At 35.3% G+C, this 9,735-nt stretch overlaps 1 pseudogene; it reads left to right on the top strand.

Annotated features, from left to right (window-relative positions):
• The first annotated feature begins 1,113 nt into the window (after positions 1–1,113).
• LOC121267677 lies at positions 1,114–8,428 on the top strand (annotated as a pseudogene).
• Positions 8,429–9,735: the final 1,307 nt, after the last annotated feature.

Genomic DNA, 9,735 nt, shown 5'->3' with positions numbered 1-9,735 from the left:
GGGATTTTCAGAATTTTGTAATTGATCAATGATCACTACTCATTAATAAAGATACCAAGAAATCTATTCTTAGTATTTTATCTTGAGTGGGCTACTCTGCCGTCTCACTCTTACCACTGGGCGTACCCGGCTTTTTTTTTTTATATATTTTTTTAATATATTTAAATATTTTTAAAAAATAAAAAAAATAAATCAATTCACTTAAAATTACTTTCTTAATTACTAAATAAAAAAGAAAATTGACCAGCGGTCAAAAGTAGAAGGCATAGTAGTTTTATTCTTTTATCTTATACAAAGGACAAAAACTTCTTTACGGCCAGAATGACCCGAAACGCTCTGAAACTATAGAAATTGAATCCGGTACAAAATATTCAGCCACACCCGTTCTGCTTACTGTTTTGGAACGGCAAATTCCAACCGTTCTGGCTGAAACGGAACAATTTTCAAAACTTAATTAATGATAAACTCAAGCAATCGGGAATTTCATAAACTTAATTAAAATTATTAATGATATATACGAAACTAACATTCCTATTTGGAAAAGAAAAAATCTATTTATTATCTTAATTTTTATCATCTTCTCATCATTTCATGATATGACATTAAATAATAAGTTTATAAATAAAATATAATAAATAATTTCTAATAATAATAAAAAATAATAGAAATTGATATGAGAAATAGCATTCCTCAATAATATCACATCATAACATCAAAATTATCATACAAAGAATGGAGTGGGCCGTTCTTACAAAACTTAGAGCTCATGTCAAAGGAATTTTATTGCCCAGTCTTGTTTATTTTCATAAAACATCTTATTTCATCTTATTATTATAATTTTTTTAAATTTTCATATAAAATAAAATAAATAATTTAATTTTTTTAAATCTTAAAATAAAAATAATATTAAAAAATATATTTTAATAATATTTTATTCAACTTTTTAACTTTAATCTCATCTCATATCATCGTTGAAAATAAATCAGAAATTTCTGTCCGGTGTACCAATGGTATAATGACCAGAATAACCACACTAAAAAGCAAAATCTATTTACCATGATAAGGTTATTTGCGTTATTTACATCCAAACGGAGGCGGTCTCCCATTCCGGTTACTACAGCACTTCCTTTTCCCCCGTCTCTGCTCCCTCGTATCCATTTCGTGCAATAAGCGCATTCCATTTATATTTCAATAGCCGGAGCGTTGCCCTGGTGAGTGAAGAATTTTCTCAGCAACCAAACAGGTTCGAATACTCTTTCTTTCACTAGCATCAACCAATTCATGTCCCCATCTTCGATACAATGATTTTCTCAAGAATCGGACGCTCTCTGTGTCGGTCGGCTCGGTCCTCATCCCAAAGAGTAACCTCCTTTATTTGTTTTTATTATTTTATTTTTCAATTTGGACCAGTTTTTATATCTCTTCTGATGATTAATTATCTGTATTTATTTATTTATTTATTTATTTTTGTTGATGTGCAGCATTTAATTTCCAGTGGGAGGACTGTGTTACCGAATGATTCGCTCTTGGCCTCGACCGGCAATGCTTGCATTTCACGCGTCGATGGCGGTTTAGGGCTTATGAGGGGTTATATAACATCCGTTGGAGCTGGGAAGCAGCTCGTTTCGAATTCGTTCTTATCGAATTTCAATTCCGTCCTCGCAAACCCTAGGGTTCGGCGCCTTTTCTCCAGCGACGCGCCCAAGAAGAAAAGTAAGACAATAACGTCCGTTTTTTGTGTTTCAATTTTGTTCTATTGTATTTTCGCTATTATTTTTATTTTTGAATGATTACACATCCGTATTTTAATTTTGTATAATTTTTTAATTTAGAGTATGAGAATTACTATCCCAAGGAAAAGAAGGAAATTCCAAAAGCGAATGAACAGAAATCCGAGTCTAAAGGTATGCTGCCATTATTTGGCCTTGTTTTCACTAATTTGATGTGTCAAACTGAAGCTGTGCGATGTGTGATATCCTATATATGACGTTGATGGTTGCTAAATGTGATATCTGGACTGAAAATTTAAGCCTCGTTTGGTTATGCAGTCTAGATCAGATGAGATGAGATGCTTTGTTGAATGCTCTCTTTTGCTTCCGGTCCTCTTCTTTTATTTTTCACATTTTTAATTTTAATTTTGATGCTAAATTTTCATTGCAGTTTGAAGATGTTCTTTTTTTTCCTTAATTTTCCAGGGGACTCAAATACTGGTGATCATGGCAATTCCCAGGAGAACTTGGGGAGGATGCTCCTAAATGCTCTTGGGCCATTAGGGATCATTGCCTTTATGTTTTCATCACTTTTTGCTGGTCCTCATGATCAGAAGCAGGTCCTAATTTTTCAGTATTGTTGCAGCGGTTGATTTATTGGTTTCTAATAGATATGTAGGTCATCTCAAGTTGCTGTCTTTGGTTAATTACCATTAATTGAAATCAATCGCTACAGTAATTTGTGACTCATATTACATGACACTTCTTTGTTATTGTAACACCCAGAATATCTATGCCTCTGTCCATGTAACATTAGACCGAAATTTTATAGGCTTTATAAGTTCGGACCACGGGCCCAATTTTGTTAAAGCTAGAAAGGAATATTATTTTATTGGGCCCATTAGCCCGTTTGTGTTATTTGAGGAGATCGGATTGGAGATGAAATTATGGACCAAGATTAAAAATGGAGTAGATTTGGCCCATAAGCCCATAAATGGATGGATTGGCCCAAGAATTTTGTGGCCAAAGCCCATTTGATTTTTGGCTGTTAAATTCGTGATAATATGCATTTGGATAAATCCAATGCAGACAATTTAATGTAAAATGAATTAAATTTTGCGTTTCACTGGCATTTGGGTAATCCAATGCCAGTGCTTGAACCCCTTTTCGAAAGAAGCTGAGATAAATCTGTACAGCCCTATTATTAGGTTTTTCAGGTCCCGTTAAAAGGACTGTGTGGCCTGAAAACTAGAAAACAGAGGCTGCTGTAAGTCTAGAAATTTTTTGTAGCAATCCCTTGTGATGTTCTTCAAGAAAACCAATCCCTAACCCTAGATAACTGCTGCAAATACCAATCAGCATTGTTTTCTTGAAGTCCTTGCTTGATTTTACAAAGAAAACCCTAGGAAAGTTCCTGCAATTCCAGGAGATTTAAAAACCAACCTCACCCTATCAAGTCCAACCCTTTTTTCAGCAACTTCGAGCTGGTGATTATTGATGCGTTTGTTATTGCTAGAAGCAAAGAGGTAAGTGGCATGATCATACCTTTTATGGGTGAAGATAGAAACTTTTTGATCTTGAATCTTGTTTGTTTTTCCCTTACTTATTAAATAAAATAAAATAATTCTTGATGTGTATTTTGGTTACATTTTATTATTTTATACTTTGTAATTTTTTTTTCCACTTGTTGATGTTTTCCTCAGATTAGTTTTCAAGAGTTCAAAAATAAGCTACTTGAACCTGGTTTAGTGGATCGCATTGTTGTTGAAAACAAATCGGTGGCTAAAGTATACGTGAGGAGCTCGCCACGTTCTAAAGATCAAACCAATGAAGATGTCCAGATTCCAATTAATGGTAATCCTGCTAGAGGAAACTTAAGCCGGTCTAAATATTACTTCAACATTGGAAGTGTTGAATCTTTTGAGGAGAAGCTGGAGGAAGCGCAGGAAGCATTAGGAATGGACCCACATGATTATGTTCCTGTCACATATGTATCTCAGGTGAATTGGTTCCAAGAATTGTTGAGGTTAGCACCAACAGTATTGCTTTTAGGAACCCTCTGGTTCATGGGGAAAAGAATGCAAAGTGGACTGGGTGGTGGTCCTGGTGGAAAAGGTGGCCGTGGAATTTTCAACATAGGGAAAGCTCATATAACAAAACTGGATAAGAATGCAAAAAACAAGGTTAGCCCTGGTTTCATTTCTCTGCTCTGTGTTACCATACTGCTTTTATCTTATTTCTTTTGTCACAGTAATATCAACATTCAATTCACTCACTTTGATTATATGGTGTCCAGGTGTATTTCAATGATGTAGCTGGATGTGATGAGGCAAAGCAGGAAATCATGGAATTTGTTCACTTCCTCAAGAATCCAAAGAAATATGAGGAGTTGGGAGCGAAAATTCCAAAAGGTGCACTTCTTGTGGGCCCTCCAGGCACTGGGAAGACGCTTCTTGCAAAGGCAACTGCAGGTGAATCTGGAGTTCCTTTCCTGTCCATTTCTGGGTCAGATTTTATGGAGATGTTTGTTGGTGTTGGGCCATCAAGGTTAGAAGCTTATTTCAAGAGGCAAGGCAATGTGCACCAAGTATAATATTTATTGATGAGATTGATGCAATTGGTCGAGCTAGGGGCCGTGGAGGTTTCTCAGGTGGCAATGATGAGCGTGAAAGTACTCTCAATCAATTGCTTGTGGAAATGGATGGTTTTGGAACAACTTCTGGGTGGTTGTACTTGCTGGCACTAATAGGCCTGACATTTTGGACAAAGCGCTGCTGAGGCCTGGTCGGTTCGATCGTCAAATTACAATTGATAAACCTGATATTAAAGGTCGTCATCAGATTTTTCAAATTTATCTGAAGAAGCTAAAACTGGATCATGAGCCATCATTTTACTCTCAAAGACTTGCTGCTCTTACTCCTGGATTTGCTGGAGCAGACATTGCAAATGTTTGCAATGAAGCTGCTTTGATTGCTGCAAGGAATGAGAGCATAGAGATCACTATGGAACATTTTGAGGCAGCTATAGACCGTGTCATAGGTGGTTTGGAGAAGAAGAACAAGGTAAACTTTTTCTCACTCCTGCACTTTTTTATTTAGAAACTTCTATTTTTTTTGCATATACTTGGTGTGATTGATGTATGCTGGATAAAAAGAGCAGTTGGTTTTGGGTGCAAATGTTTCTCTAATCTCCAAAGGGATATTTTAAATTGCTTTAATGTTATCCTGACTTTATATGTTAGGAGTCTTCCCAATTAGTTTGTCACTTTAAGCCATACCTGGTAAAATCTGCCCTTGAACCTAGAACTCATAAGTATAGTTTAATGGAAAAGACACCTTAGTGGGAATTTGAAGTCACTGCAGAATCTTATTTACTTATTTCAAAGTGCAAATGAAATTCAAATGGAAGAAGACCATATCCTTTGTTTCACTTAATTTCTTTGGATTTAGTTTATTAAAATTTTGCAACAATCATAAGTGTTAGGATCCATTGAATGGGTTTTGGCAACGAAACTATTACCTATAAAAGACTGGCCTTCCTGCACATATTAGAAACACAAACTTAATTTTGACAGTTACTGAAAAAAACCTTATAATTCATGAATTTTTTTTTTTTGATAAGTAAACGGTAGTATAAATTAGAATAGGCAAAGCCCAGGTATACAAGGCGGTATACAAGAGGTAAAACCTATCTAGTTGCTAGAAAAGAAAGAAGAAAATCATGTACATTTAGGCCATTAAAATCTACAGCAATAGCCCAAAGAAGTAAGGTACGGAAAAATAAAATTCTAAGATCCTCTCTTGTCCGCTTCTTATCTTCAAATGTCCGCTCATTACGCTCCCGCCAAATACACCACATAATACAAATAGGAACCATTTTCCACACAGCTTTGATTTGTGGAGCACCACCCGGCAATACCCAGCTAGCCAATAACTCTACCACTGTAGCAGGCATCACCCAATTTAACCCTAATCGAATGAACACATTGCTCCACAGTGCTCTAGCTGTCTCACAATGGAGCAAAAGATGATCCACTGTCGAGACAGCTTTCTGGCACATACAACACCAATCAGGAATAGTTACCCGACGCTTCCGCAGATTATCAGTGGTCAAAATCTTACTCAGAGCCGTTGTCCAAGTGAAAAATAGTGCTTTTGGAGGTGCCTTATTCCTCCACAATCCTCTTCAAGGAAAATGCGTGTTTGGAAGCAAAGTAAGGGACTTATAGGAGTGAACCGAAAAAACACCATAATTCATGAATTTGTTTATGTACTCTTTCAGTTCTGGAAATCAGATGCCAAGAATAAAAGTAATTTTTTTCTCTCTTAAACTTTATATTGAAACAACACCAAACTATGATAAAAGCAATTTTTTCTCTCTTAAATTTGTTATTGAAACAACACCAAACTATGGTCGAGCATTAAAGCAGTCTGCAGGAATTTTAACCTGGTTGGTTGGCATTTACTTGTTGTAAATGGTATCTACATTTTTCTTTTGCCAGTGTTGGAATTTTGCTTTTAGGATTTATGGCCGAGCATTAAAGCAGTTTGCAGGGATTTTAGTATAGGATAATTCATTAACTGCCAAATGCATCAATTAATTTGGGCATGGACTATATAAATTCTGTGTGCAAACAACCTTGTTAATTTGACATTTGACTCGAACTTCTAAGAATGGAGTGATTGCCAAGTTCATTTATCAAGATATGTGAACTATTTCTTCATTCTTCTGCAGGTAATAAGCAAGTTGGAACGTCGTACCGTTGCCTACCATGAGTCGGGTCATGCTGTTGCTGGTTGGTTCTTGGAACATGCAGAACCCTTGCTTAAAGTTACTATTGTTCCCCGTGGTACTGCGGCCCTGGGGTTTGCACAGTATGTTCCCAATGAAAATCTATTGATGACAAAAGAGCAGCTCTTTGACGTGACTTGCATGACCCTTGGAGGTCGAGCTGCTGAGCAGGTGATTTTACAGATCCCCTTTCCATACTTTCCACCTCGTTATGGATGAGTGAATAGGGACTTGCCTAGAAATGGTAAATATTGATCTATCCATGACATTGCTTCTATGTTTTTTCTTTTAAATTTCTCTTATTCAAGATTTTCAAATGGGAGTTTAGCTTCAACTCTTCCATGGACAGCAGGAACATGTGGTGCTTATTTACCAATAGATACTGATCATTTTCATTGCTTAGAAGGCACAAGTAATGTGGACATCAATTGCTGGAAATATACAAGATTCTAATTTTTCTCCTTTTTTCCAGTGACGTCTCAATAGACACTGCATAGAACTTGACATGCGCGTCTCCATGTGTGTGTGTGTCAAGAGTAGAAAGTTGATGCTACCACTAGCAGATAGCAGTTTGAATTAATGTTCAATTATTTGTGGAAGAAATCATAATTTTATCTTTAAATGAATATTGTTTTGCAATTGATTTACCAGTTTGAAAATGATGGATCATGATTCTTGAGACTCGGCCCTTGAGGTTTATATCTAAACACTAGGGAATGTTAATACCTGGTTTCTCAATTTCTCCGTCAGAACTAGATCGTGCTCTGAAACAGATTTTTCCTTGCAGAGTGACAAGGGACGGCAGTTCTTTTTCCTGAATTTTATGTTTCCTTGCAGCTTAGATTACTTATAAAAAAAAAATGTTTCCTTGCAGCTTAAAACTGATGCCGTGTTCATTTTGTGAATAACTATAATATTGTGATTGCCATAACATTTAATTAACTCTAATATTGGAATGCAATTTTGGACAATGGTCTACCTTAGAATTGCAAACACCTATGAGCATTGTGAAATGCATCAAATCTTGCCCCAAATACATGGGTTTTTCCATCACGAAAGATAAAATCTATTCATCATCCATTTTCTCATCATCCTCTCACTAGTGAACTTATCATCTAATGCCACATTATGGGATGATGAGTAGTATACTCTATCAACTGCTGATTGATTGAATTAATGGTGGTACTCTCTTTTTTGTTTTTTTCACATGGATCAGGTTTTGTTGGGAAAGATCTCAACTGGAGCACAGAATGACTTGGAGAAAGTGACCAAGATGACCTACGCTCAAGTTGCAGTGTACGGTTTCAGTGACAAGGTGGGTCTTCTTTCTTTTCCTCAAAGGGAGGATACATTTGAGATGGCCAAGCCCTACAGCAGCAAGACTGGTGCAATCATAGATGGTGAAGTTAGAGAGTGGGTGGCTAAGGCCTATGAACGCACTGTCGAGCTGATAGAGAAGCATAAGGAGCATGTTGCGCAGATTGCAAAGCTTCTGCTTGAAAAGGAGGTCCTTCATCAAGATGACTTGATTCGAGTATTAGGAGAGCGGCCATTCCAGTCAAACGAGCCCACAAATTATGATAGGTTTAAGCAAGGGTTCCAAGAAGAAGATAAGGAGGGTAAAGAGACCCCACCACAGAGGGCGGGACAGTGGACGATGGCAGATCACCACCACCTTTGGAACCAGACGTGGTGCCTGCATAGCCTTGGAGAGGTTTGCAGTTGTATAAATAATAATATATATATATATATATATTTTTTTTTTCTGGAAGTTAAAATCGATAGTTAGCCACTTTCTGAGAAATGGAACTAACTCGTAAAAATCTTGTTTGAATTAATTAGAGGGAGGAAAGTGGCCTGCTTTTGAATCTTCTGAAGATAATTGGCAAAGACCAAATAGAAATGATTTGAATGATAACTTTTTACAATTTTCCCTCCTAAACATGTTCCACAACTATTAGAGACAATGCGTGGATCCCATAATAGTATTAAATGTTGATTGTGTGCAGTGTGAATTCTAGTTTTAAATATTGTGGGATTCACATATTGGAGGAAGTGTTTGGGACAATGATTATTCTTGTGAATATACAAAGTGGACTACTTTTTCAGGGGCTTGTGAAGGAATTGGTGGATGCCGTGAATATACAGAGTGGACTATTTTTTTAGGGGCTCGTCAAATATAAAATATGATGAATTTCATCAAAAGAGAGCTGCATTAGATTAGTCAAAGAGATAAGTGTGAAATTTTGAGCAACAATAAATGGATATGTTTTTTCAAATTTGAAGGGCTACTGGTCACTCATCAAATTTATTTTTTATTCATTTTTAATCTCTAATGATTTTTTTTATTCACGTTTAATCTTCAATCGTCTTATAATAATAATAATAATAATATAAGAATCAAATTAAATTATTAATTAACATGAGATTAGTGTAATTATAAAATATGAAAAAAAATAAAATATTATTATTAAAAAAATAATATTATATTATTATTTTGATGAATTCAATAGCTAATTCAATATGGAGTTATGGATAAGGAAGTTTTAGATATATGGAAAACATATACTTTTCATCAAAATTTGAAGATAAATTTGATGAGTCCAATGCTAGTGCTCGCCTGGTTTAAATAGTGAATTCATCTTAACTCAATTATTTAATTATTACAATTTTTTCAAATTTTCAAACAAAATATAATATACAATTTAATTTCTTTCAATTTTAAAATAAAAATAATATTCTAATAATATTTTATTTATTGTAAAATTAAAGAAAAATAATAAGCGAATTGAAGGATTACAATATATGAAACTAGTTTTTCAGAAACTCAATTATATTTCTCTCAACATTCTTACCATCTATCTACAAAAATACATGAGAGGATACATTACATTAACAAAAATACTTGTTGCAACCGCCTGGTTCAATAGGCGCTCAATCGGTGCCCCATTTAATAAATTTTTTCATTTCTTTCTCCCTCTCTCTCTCTCTCTCTTGCCATTTTGTTTCTTCTCTCTATCAATTTTATCTGTTGTAATCATTCCCTCTCTTTTTCTAATCAAGTTCGAGTGTTTATTTATGTACGAACATGGATTGAACGTCTAGTTTAAAACATCCTAAAAAAATGTCACCAACGGCTAGATATCATTAATGATGCTTAACAAAACAAAAAAAATTAATGCTGCAATTGGGTGAAGTTAGGGTTCCTGATGGAGACATTGAGAGCCAGGTTGTA

The sequence above is a fragment of the Juglans microcarpa x Juglans regia genome, chromosome 5S (assembly GCF_004785595.1).
Source record: "Juglans microcarpa x Juglans regia isolate MS1-56 chromosome 5S, Jm3101_v1.0, whole genome shotgun sequence".
Classification (NCBI taxonomy): Eukaryota; Viridiplantae; Streptophyta; class Magnoliopsida; order Fagales; family Juglandaceae; genus Juglans; species Juglans microcarpa x Juglans regia.
This window is presented reverse-complemented; position numbering and strand designations above follow the sequence as displayed.